Here is an 11290-nt window from a genome sequence, read left to right on the forward strand (position 1 = left end):
GTGTGTGTGTGTGTGTGTGTGTGTGTGTGTGTGTGTGTTTCTTTCTTTGGAGAAAGGAGAATGAATAGCTTTCTTAGAGCTCTTCTTTTTCTTTTTTTGCCTGTATCTCCAGCTTTGATCTCCCATATTTTTTTGCATGTTCCTTTAGAAAGGCCATATTATAGAAACGGGTCAAGATTCAGAGATGAGGGGTGTGTGTGTGTGTGTGTGTGTGTGTAAGAGGGCTAGGGGACACCCTCCAGAAGTGAGAACCTTGCATTCAGCCCTTCTGGCTGCAGTTTGACGTTATCCTAGTGGTCTAGAAATGAGCGACGAAAACCTTTTCTAGGCAGTGTCTGATCTATCCCTTCATCCAGGCTGGGAGGCCTCCAGGGATTTTGAAGTTTGACCACTTGGGTTAAGAATCTGTTTTGGTGATTAATATGGAACACAGTTGCAAGATTAAAAACAATAAAAACCAGCCCTGGGAAGCAGGCAGTGTAATTGTTCTGTACATTTCAGATGGGGCACCCAGGGGAAAGTCATTTTGAAGGTATGAGAACAAGGCCAACCTCTGAGTCTGCTGGTGCTTAATTCATGACTAAGAGGAAGGCTCGTGTTCCTCTCTCTCTTTTACACACATCACAAACAGTTGTTGCTAATTCTAAGAAAGTACTAGATTAGCCATTCCAAAAACTGTATTGTGTGATTCTTGAAAAACTAATACTGTGACCGAGTGAGTGTAGGAAATACTGTGGACCATTTCTTTCTCTTGAGTGTCTACACTACCCATTGGCAAATTAAAGGCCCCGAAGAGTCCTGTTTAAATTTATTTCAGCCCATATTATTCAAAGTGTTTTGACCATAAAGTCCTCTTTCCCCCTGTTTCATGTCTCTTAATTTCTTACAGAACACATGCACACTGGTCAAGGGCTCTGCAAATAAAGAACCTGACCAATTGCAGGAGGAAATGAATGAGAACATTAAAACACAAGCAAAACAATTGTTATCCAGTGGATTCTATCTCATAGTCATCCTACGTGGGGTTTCCTAGGCTGTCGATCTGTATGGTGTGAGTGGCCTCCTCTTTCTCCCACAGAGCTACCGACGGGTTTGACCTAGTGGTAGGCAGTCCAGTGCTTACTTGAGAACTCCAACAGGGCTCCTCGAGTGTGAACATTACTCAACTCTAAACCCTAAGTGCCTGTAAAGGATCAGGCTTATGCCGACTTACCTGAAAGGCCTTTGGACAGCTTGGACATAGCGATGCCATCTTAAGATACTTAGCTCAGATTCCTCCCCTTGATCCTTTCCAACATAGACATTTAGAGACTCCTTGAAAACAGGGTATGCTGTATATTTTTAGAAAAGGCCACTATTAAAAAAAAATTTTTTTTTTTTTAAAGAAAGAAAAGGTCTTTGGTACTTGTGGGTAGTATGTCCAGGTTCCTGAAAATCTACAGATGGTGTTAAAAGTGTGACTTACTAAACGGAAAACCGTAGGCTTGAGAACTCTTGCTGAAAAAGGTCCTACGCAGGAGCTACTAAATACTTCTTATGCTAGGGCCACAGTTCTTACCTTTTGTGTCCAAACCATACTTTAGTGTGACGTTAAAATATTTAGTAATAGTCTAAGAAGAGAGATGCCCTTTAAAAGAATTCAGAACATTGATAAACGACCCATGATTGTCTTCATTATTTGCTTGTTCATTTCTAGTGTATTACTTATTCTTTGAGTAGTGCTGTTTACTCCCCTGACCTTGTTTTCCTATACCTTTTAAAATATTTCATTTTATTTTTGGTGGAAATAAACAAAACAAAACCTACTCCCCCTCTAGTTTCTAGATACAATGCCCTTCCAAGGTAGAGTTGATTAGACTAAGTTGAATCATAAGCCATTGTTGATTCAGAAGGGTTGCTCTGTGCATGCCTGCAGTTTCTTAGAACTGCTAGTTCTGCCTTAGTCCCTAGATAATTCCATTCATTTGAGTGATTATTATTATTTTATTACAAATAGAAATTGGGCTTAAAGATAATTAATTTCCTCAAGTCCTTTTTAGTTCAGCAATTCTATGAAAATATTTTATATTTTTTCTCCAGGTAGAAAAAAGTATTACATATATGTGTGTGTGTGTTGTGTATAATACTTAAGTTGATATGACAGAATAATAATTTATAAATTATCAAGGGTTCATGAAGGAGGGGGGGAGTGGGAAGGGAGGAGAAAAAAGGAGCTGATGCCAGGGGCTTAAGTGGAGAGCAAATGTTTTGAGAATGATGCGGGCAATGAATGTACAAATGTGCTTTACACAATTGATGTATGTATGGATTGTGATGGGAGTTGTGTGAGCCCCTAATAAAATGATTAAAAAAAACAACAACCCAAGTCTTTGTTCTTTGGAACAAAACTGTTACTTATTTAAAAGTGATTCAGGGGATAGTTTCATGTCAAGATTTGAAGGTTCATAGTTTCAGAACCTTTTCCAGCCTCAATAGGTTCAATAAATCTAGGTTCTTTAAGAAATTAGAGTTCTGCTCTATATTTTTCTCCCTTTGTATTAGGATCCATCTATTGTGTCCTTAATCAGAATGTGTAGTAGTGGTAGCCAGGCACCATCTAGTTATTCTGGTCTCAAGGTGGAGGAGGCAGTGGTTAATGGAGATAACTCTATAGTCCAATTCCTTCTCGGGTTTTGGGGTTTCTTTATCTTTTGCTCTTGACAAATAAAGACCAACAATTGTACCTTAGATGGCTGCTCGTAAGCTTTTAAGGCCTATCCTAGGAGGTAGAACATAAACTTTAAGAACTATATTATAGTAGTTGACCATATTGTCCCACTTCTTATATCTTTTGAAGTAACATTTGTATACATTCCTCTGAACATATTCATCTTATTTTGCAACAAATTTTATCAGGATCTACGTTGTGACTTAGTGGTTTTCAAGATATTCCTGTAAAAGTGTACATCTTTAGTTGAACCAAAAAAAATTCTGTAACGTCTTTCCAGTTTGATGGCCTGTTTATTCAGGGTTGCTGGTATACTGCTCTGCAGTGCCATGGTTGAGAGTCCTTTTTGTAAGCACTAAGCGGTTTAAGACCTGATCCTGTGGAATTTATGACTGAATTGGACAAACAAGACATATAGCTGAGAAAAGCTAACAATGCCCAGTAGTTTATGGTAGGTTCAGTCTAAGAGTTCAGATGAGACAGAGAGGAATGCTTGGAAAAAATCAGGGAAATAAAGACTTTAGCAGAACCTTAAGGAAGGGATGGATTTGACTAGTGCTTAGAAGAGAAAAGCAAGTATTTGTCAGGGGCAAATGTAGGGTGCTGGTGGGGAGGTAGTGATGGCAAGAGCATACGAATGAAGATAGAAAAGATGAGCTGTGCTAGAGTCCAAGTGCATCATGTGGAGAATAGAAGGTGAAGTTGGCTAGGTAAAGTGGTTGATATTTGGAGGCTGTCTAAGGCAGGTGTAGTTCTTCTATGTCCTCCTTGTGCTCAGTGCTGTCTTCATGCTGATGTGCTCCCAACAGCCTCCCTTCATCCTGGCCAGAGGCTAAGTGATGACTTTTCATCAAGCTTCAACCTAGTTGTAAAGTTCTGCTAGGGGCGCTGGAGGCAAGTTTAAATGAAACGTAGAAGTTACTTTGAAATCTCTTGGGCTGCTTAAACACTTGACAGTACTGCCAGCTTGTGGGTGTCCTTCGAAGGGCTGGCTGGGGATAGGGATCTGCTTTAAGCACAAAGATGGAATGAATTAAGTGGTGTGAAGTTAAAATTCCATCTCCAAGCATCATTTTGTGTAGCCTTGCCTTCTCTCCTTGGCCCAGTCCCCTGGAGGTGACCTTTCTTTACATTTGGGGACAGATGCCACTCTTACTGAGCTCCCAAGTCAGCAGGAAGTTGCAATGATTACAGTATCCATGGCACCAAGGTGGAATCACAATTTAAGATGGGCTAAGGAGGGAAATTGATTTGTGATCCTGGACTTCTTCTGATTTTAGACACTACGTAGGTTGAAGACTCCTCTCTAAAAGCCCCATCCCCATCCTACCCTCAGCCATTTTTCGTCAGGGGGGCTTTATTTATTTGTTTCTGGCATGGCACTCAGCGGTGCAATGAAAGGGAGCTCAAGATAACTGCGAAGATTAATTTCAGCCCTTCTGGACTCACTTGTGGCCAGGTTTTAAAAGGTAGTTTACTGTGGGTGCATGTGGTGGTGGTTTTTTGTTTAAAATAAGTCATGTGCCCAGGAATGCAGTCAAACTATAATGGTGACTAAGTGCCGGAACTCTGAGAGGGAGGGTGCCCTAGTGGAAAAATGAGCCTGAGGCTAGAGAAGGAGGGCTGGGAAAATAGAAGGCTGGCCAGGCCCACAGGCCCTGTTAGAAAGTCCCCCATGCATTAACTGCCATGCCAGAGGTTTATTTACAGGGCACTAATCATTGGTGGGGGAGGGGTCAGGGAGACACCCTCATTTTACACCAGTAACTGGTGGAGAAATTGCCAGCCCGAGGGCATTTCAAGGATGGGAGCAAGGGTCCTTATCGAATTCCAAGGGGCACCTGCTCCTGTCTTCTCAGGCACTTTGCTGCTGCTGTCTTGTTCTACCGACCCCCTCTGACTGGACAGTGACAGGTCCCCACAGAGAAGGAGGAATACCTGTTTTTCTGAAAAAGTTTTTCTTACATTCCTCTTGATTTTTCAAGTGCTGAAGCCAGTAGAACTATAGATAGGATTTGGCCACCAGCTAGGGCAATTGTATCCATCAATGGTGATTGCATGAAGAGGTTGGGTGGTTAAGTCGTTTTTTAACAAAGTGGTACTATTTCTCAAGTCAAAGCTCAATTAAGTGGTTAGAAAGAGTCAAGGTGTGATTGGAAGGACCATAGCAAGTATTTTGATTAGGATGTTCATCTGGGGAGAGAATGCCTGACCTGTGTGGGAGCAGTTTCCAAAGTTAAACTTTGAAATTTCTTGTGGCTGTAATCAAGCCCTCAGGGTAGTGCTTTGACCCTTATTGAAGTGTCACCGAATAGCAGTTAAGTGGCCAGGGACATGAGAGAAGCGATGTCCTTATCCTGGGTCAAGAAATAAGCTAATTCTTTACCCCTTATTCTGGCTGGGATACAGAATGTTCTGTTTTCTGTTCACCTCCACATGCTGAGGGGGGCTTCAAAAAGTCTTTGGAAAATGACATTATCTTTGAATTCTGGTTTACACAACCATTTGTAGCCCCCACATTTATTTCGATATAAATTGAGAGAAGTATAACTATCCACACGAGCTTTTCTTTTGTATCTGGGAGAGATTTGGGCTAAGACTGGACAGGGAATCTGGTCTTGGTAAGTTCGTGGAGTCCATTGTGTGAACTTACCTTTCTGTTCTCGGGGCTCTATTCATCTGGTAGTGAGGGCTGGTTTCTAGTAGTGCTGCAACCAAGGACCAAATTTACCCCAGGGAAGAATTCAGTAATACATTTATATATTTCAGCTGTACCATGTGTGGACTCAGGTCCTAATCAGTCGGCCTGAAAGATGACTCACGTTTGACCTTAGAAAAATTATTTCTACTAGTTATAATTGAATTAGAACAAGATGAAATGATTATTAAGTTAACTTCAGTGACAACACTACTAGTATATATTAGCCATGAAGTATATTTACATTTATGTAAATATATATTGGCCAACTGATCAACTGACTGGAAGAGATCCATATTTGTGCCCATTCCAAAGAATGGTGACCCAACAGAATGCTCAAACTATAGAATGATAACATTGATATGGCACACTAGTAACATTTTGCTTAAGATCATCCAACAACGTTTCTGGCAGTACATTGACAGGGACCTGCCAGAAGTTCAGGATGGATTCAGAAGAGGTTGTGAACAAGGGATACCATTGCTGATGTCAGTTGAGTCTTGGCTAAACAGAGAATGCAAGCAAGATGTTTACTTTTGTTCCATTGACTGTGGACCATAATAAAGTGTGGATAACCTTGAGAAGAATGGGACTTCTAGAACACATGGATCAAGAGGCAGTTGTGTGAGCAGACAAGGGAATCCGCATGGTTTAAAATCAGGAAAGGTGTGCCTCAGGGTTGTATCCTCTCACCATATTTGCTTAATCTGTATGCTGAGCAAATCATCTGAGGAGCTGGATTAGATGAAGAATAGTGCAGCATCAGGATTGGAGGGAGGCTTATTAACAACCTGCACTATGCAGATGACACAACCTTGCTTGATGAAAGTGAAGAGGAATTGAAGCACTTGCTGATGAAGATCAAGGATTGTAGCCTTCAGTATGGATTACGGCTTAATTTAAGGAAGACCAAAATCCTCACTAGACCAATAGGTAACATCATGATGAATGGAGGAAAGGTTGAAGTTGTCAAGGATTTTGTCTTACTTGGATCCACAATCAATGTTTGTGAAGCAAGTCAAGAGATCAAAAGATGTGTTGCATTAGACCTCTACTGCACAAGACCTCTTTAGAGTCTTGAAGAGCAAGGATGTTACTTTGAAGACTAAGGTGGGCCTAACCCAAGCCATGGTATTCTCCATTGTATCATATGCATGTGAAAATTGGACATTAAATAAGGAAGGCGGTAGAAGAATCGATACTTTTGACTTGTGCTGGCGAAGAATATTGAAAGTACCATGGACTGCTAAAAGGACAAACATCTGTATTAGAAGAAGTAAAGCCAGAGTGCACCTTAGAGGCAAGGATGGCAAGACTTTGTATTACGTACTTTGGACATGTTGTCAGGAGAGACCAGTCCCTGGAGAAGGACATCACGTTTGGTAAAGTGGAGGGGCAGGGAAAAAGAGAAAGGCCTGCGACAAAATGGATTGACCTGGTGGCTGCATCAATGGGCTTGGGCATAGGAACGCCTGTGAGGGTGGCTCTGGACTGTGCGGTGTTTGGTTCTGTTGTGCATAGGGCCGCCATGGGTTGGAGCTGACTCAGTGGCACCTAATACCAACAACAACAACAGCATATTTACATATCTTGTACTTTGTTTTGGTTGTTAAAACATTGCAATTATGTGAAATCTTATCCTTATACCATAGGCAAATAATTTGACTATTAGAGAAGTTAAGTACCTAGGGTTATATAATTAGTAAGATAAATAAAAAACCTATGAATAACAATATGACATAATTGAAAAACCAAGTATTGCTCATATCTTAAAGCACCATCTATTTAAAGCTTCTGAGCTGTTCTCAATGGAGATATATAATCTTATGCATTGTCTCCTCATCGCTACCTTTATGAATTTGATTTTATTTTAAATTGACCATGACTTGCTATATAGTCTTTTCCAAAATGTTTTGCAGCCCTCACATTTGTCAGATCTGGTGGCTGTATATTCTGCTGCATTAGTTTACTGCTCTCTCCCCACAGACAGCCATTTGGACTATTTCCAGATTTTTGATCTAATATATAGCTGCAGCTATAAATATCTTTGTAAAAAATTTGCCTCTTATTTTTTTCCTCTTTGAATGATTTCTGCATGACATAGTGGGAATACTGGGTCAAAAACGATCATTTCACAGACTTTTGTCTTGAGAGACAGAATTCTTTCTTAAGGACTGGGCCAGATGAACGTGCTACTAGCAATAAATAACCAGATTCAAACCCTCTGATCAAACCAAAGTTAGTGTCAGGCCTTTCCACTTACGAAGGTGCTTCAAAAAGTTCGTGGAAAATATAATTTTTCTACACATTTAAAAAAATCATTTTATTGGGGGCTCTTACATCTCTTATTCCATACATCAATTGTATCAAGCATATTTGTACATATGTTTCCATCATCACTTTCTAAATATTTACCTTCTATTTGAGCCCTTGGTATTAGCTCCTTTTCCCCCCACCTCCCCTGCACCCTCATGACCCCTTGATAAAGTATACATTATTATTTTCATATCTTACACCGACCACTGTCTCCCTTTACCCATGTTTCTGTTGTTCGTCCCCCTGGGTCTGTATACTTTTTGAAGCCCTTTTGTATATGGATCCTTGAAGACATATATTTATTTGTATAAATCTTTTATTGGGGGCTCTTATAAGATCCATACATCAATTGTATGAAGCATATTTGTACATGTTGCCTTTATCATTTTCAAAATATTTTCTTTCTGTTTGAGTCCTTGGTATCAGCTCCTCTTTTTTTCCTTTCCTCCCCCAACCTTCCCACCCTTATAGGCCCCTGATAAATTATAAATTATTATTTTCTTTTTCTTTTTTTTTTTTCTAAACATTTTATTAGGGGCTCATACAACTGTTATCGCAATCCATACACACATCAATTGTGTAAAGCACATTTGTACATCATTCTCAAAACATTTTCTCTCCACTTAAACCCCCGACATTAGGCCCTCATTTTTCCCCTCCCTCCCCGCTCCCCCCTCCCTCATGAGCCCTTGATAGTTTATAAATTGGTATTTTATCATATCTTGCCCTGTCCGACGTCTCCCTTCACCCACTTTTCGGTTGTCTGTCCCCCAGGGAGGAGGTCACACACAGTTCCTTGTAATCGGTTCCCTCTTTCCTACCCATTCTCCCTTTACCCTCCCTGTTTCGCCACTCACACCACTGGTCCTGTAGGGCTCATCCGCCCTGGATTCCCTGTATTTTCAGTTCCTATCTGTACCAGTGTACATCCTCTGGTCTAGCCAGACTTGCAAGGTTGAATTCGAGTCATGGTAGTGGGAGCGGGGAGGAAATATTTAGGAACTAGAGGAAAGTTGTATTTCTCATCGTTGTTACATCGCACCCTGACTGGCTCGTCTCCTCCCCGAGACCCTTCTGCAAGGGGATCTCCAGTGGCCTACTAATGGGCTTTGGATCTCCACTCCGCACTCCCCCCATCATACACTGTCCGCTGTCTCCCTTCAACTACATTAAATGTGGATGTCAGTAAAATCACAGTTGTTGTAAGATGTTTCCCCAGTTTTGTTGTGTGAGTGAGTGCTGTCATATCCTCTTGGGTGAGGGTGGCACAGTGGTGGAGAGTGTTACCATGATGGATTTTTCCAAGTTACCTCAATATTTTAGAGAGAAAACATGAATTGATAATAGTAACTGTTAATTTCCTTTTACTTTGTTACTTTCATTTGCTCCCCACACCCCCTACTTGTATGCAGCATTTAAAGAGCTCTGGAGGCATGTGGATTACAAATTGGGCTGCTAACCACAAGGTTGGCTGTTCAAACCCACCATTAGAGAAAGAAGAGGCTTTCTGCTCCAGTAAAAATGTACAGCTTCAGAATCCAACAAGGGCAGTACTACTCTGACTTATATGGTCACTATGAGTGGGAATCAACTTGATGGCAGCAAGTTTGGTTTGGTTTTATGCAGCATTGGGCATTGCTGGTAATTCTCGGATAGGTATTAGACTACTAACCACAGGCTAGCAGTTCAAATCCACCAGGTGCTCAGCAGAAGAGACTGCTCTCGTTAAGATTTTTAGCATCAGAAACCCTACAGGGTCACTCTGAGTTGTAATAGTGTGGATGGCAGTGACTTATGGAGCACTTAGACTGTAATAGTATCAAACCTGACTACTTGGTAATTGAAACACCTCTTATATCTATAATCATGGAATCGGTTCCTCTCTTCTTTGGAATACGTATACGATTTCCTTTTAGTTTAAAAATATTTTAAATGTACTCTTTCATCTTTTTTGGAATTTATTATATTATGGAGTGAGATGATCAAGTATTTTGTTCTGTGGATACACAGTTTTAATCAGTAGCATTTATTATTAGATTAATGAGTATTTTTCTTTTTACACAATATATTGTAGAAAAATTGGAAAATTGATAAAACTACAAAGCGGGAAAAAACCCAGTTATTGTTGGCCATTCACAGTTAATGAATACTTTTTAGGAGTATATCTTCCCAGGATGCATTTTTCCTCCTTCCTTCTTTCTCATGCTTCTCTAATCAAGTGGGGAGCATGCTATACACACCTGGCAGCATTGAGTATTGGCAGCATGAACTGAGTCTTGATTTCTTTGCTTAGTTTAACATTTTACTTTGTTATAAGTTAATATCAATTTTGGTCATTTTGGGCTTTTAAAAAAATTGAAGTACAGACTTGCTTGTTGCATATCTCAAATGTCTTCTCATCAGAAACAGAGTTTAATTGCTCTATCAACAAAACTGTATTGATAAGTATTGCACATAAGACATTTTGTGAATAAGAGTAATGCCTGGCACACAGTAAACACCATATGAAATGTTTTTTACATAAATTAATATTTGAAATCACAAGTCAGACAGATTATAGCATTGAAAGTCATTTTTAAAGGGTCTCCAATTGGGTGATTTAAACTCTACCTACTCTGTTGACAAGATTTTTCCATAGTAAGGTTGGAAATAAAAATATTTTTTCTGGTTAACATTCTGCTAGCCAGAAAATTATAGCAGAAAACCCATTTCTTGAACAGTCATGCTTTCTGCAGTATTTCAAAAGATTAACATGAAATCATGGATATATAAAAATTTAAATGCCTGGTTAAAGTATAACAGATTAAAATAAAAGGATAAATTGGAAAAGTTTACAAAGCAGAATTTTAAAAGAGCCCCTACAGATGCATAAGAAAAGGGTCAAAAACCCTATAGGAAGATGGGCTTGAGCTGGCATTGTACAGTAGACCTACTACTGGTGTTTTTAGGTGTGGTTGAGTGCATCCTGACTGAGTGACCCAAGGTACACTGCCCTGTAGTGCGTTATTCTCACAGTCGTTGTTTGAACCCATTGTTGCAGCATCTCTCTGAGGATAGTCCTCTTCTTGACTCATCCTCCACCTCACTAAGCATCGTGTCCTTTTCCAGGGCCTGGTTCCTCCTGATAATGTGCCCAAAGTATGAGGCAAAGTCTCACCATCCTCACCTCTAAGGAGCATTCTGGCATATTCTAAGATAGATTTTTTTTTGTTCTTCTGACAGTTCATGGGATTTTCAATATTAATCACCAACTTCATCACTCAAAGACATAAATTCTTCTTTGGTCTTCCATATTCATTGTCCAGCTCTTGCATGCATATGAGGCCATTACTTTTAATAAACACATGATGTGATATTCAGTCTTATTTGTAATTAAAGAATACAGTTAAAACAATAAGAAGAAATCCTTTATTACCTCTTATAATGGCAAAGATAAAAGAGCAATAAAGTGTTAAGAACATGAAAGGTAAGGAAAGACGGGGGAGCTGTTATGGACTAGAAGAGACTAGGGACACATTGACCTATTTCAGAAGTAGATCATCTGGGCTTGGCTTCTTGAACAGAAAAAA

The sequence above is a fragment of the Echinops telfairi genome, unplaced genomic scaffold, assembly GCF_000313985.2.
Source record: "Echinops telfairi isolate 266 unplaced genomic scaffold, ASM31398v2 ScPeMD7_70;HRSCAF=299, whole genome shotgun sequence".
In the NCBI taxonomy this organism is placed as follows: Eukaryota; Metazoa; Chordata; class Mammalia; order Afrosoricida; family Tenrecidae; genus Echinops; species Echinops telfairi.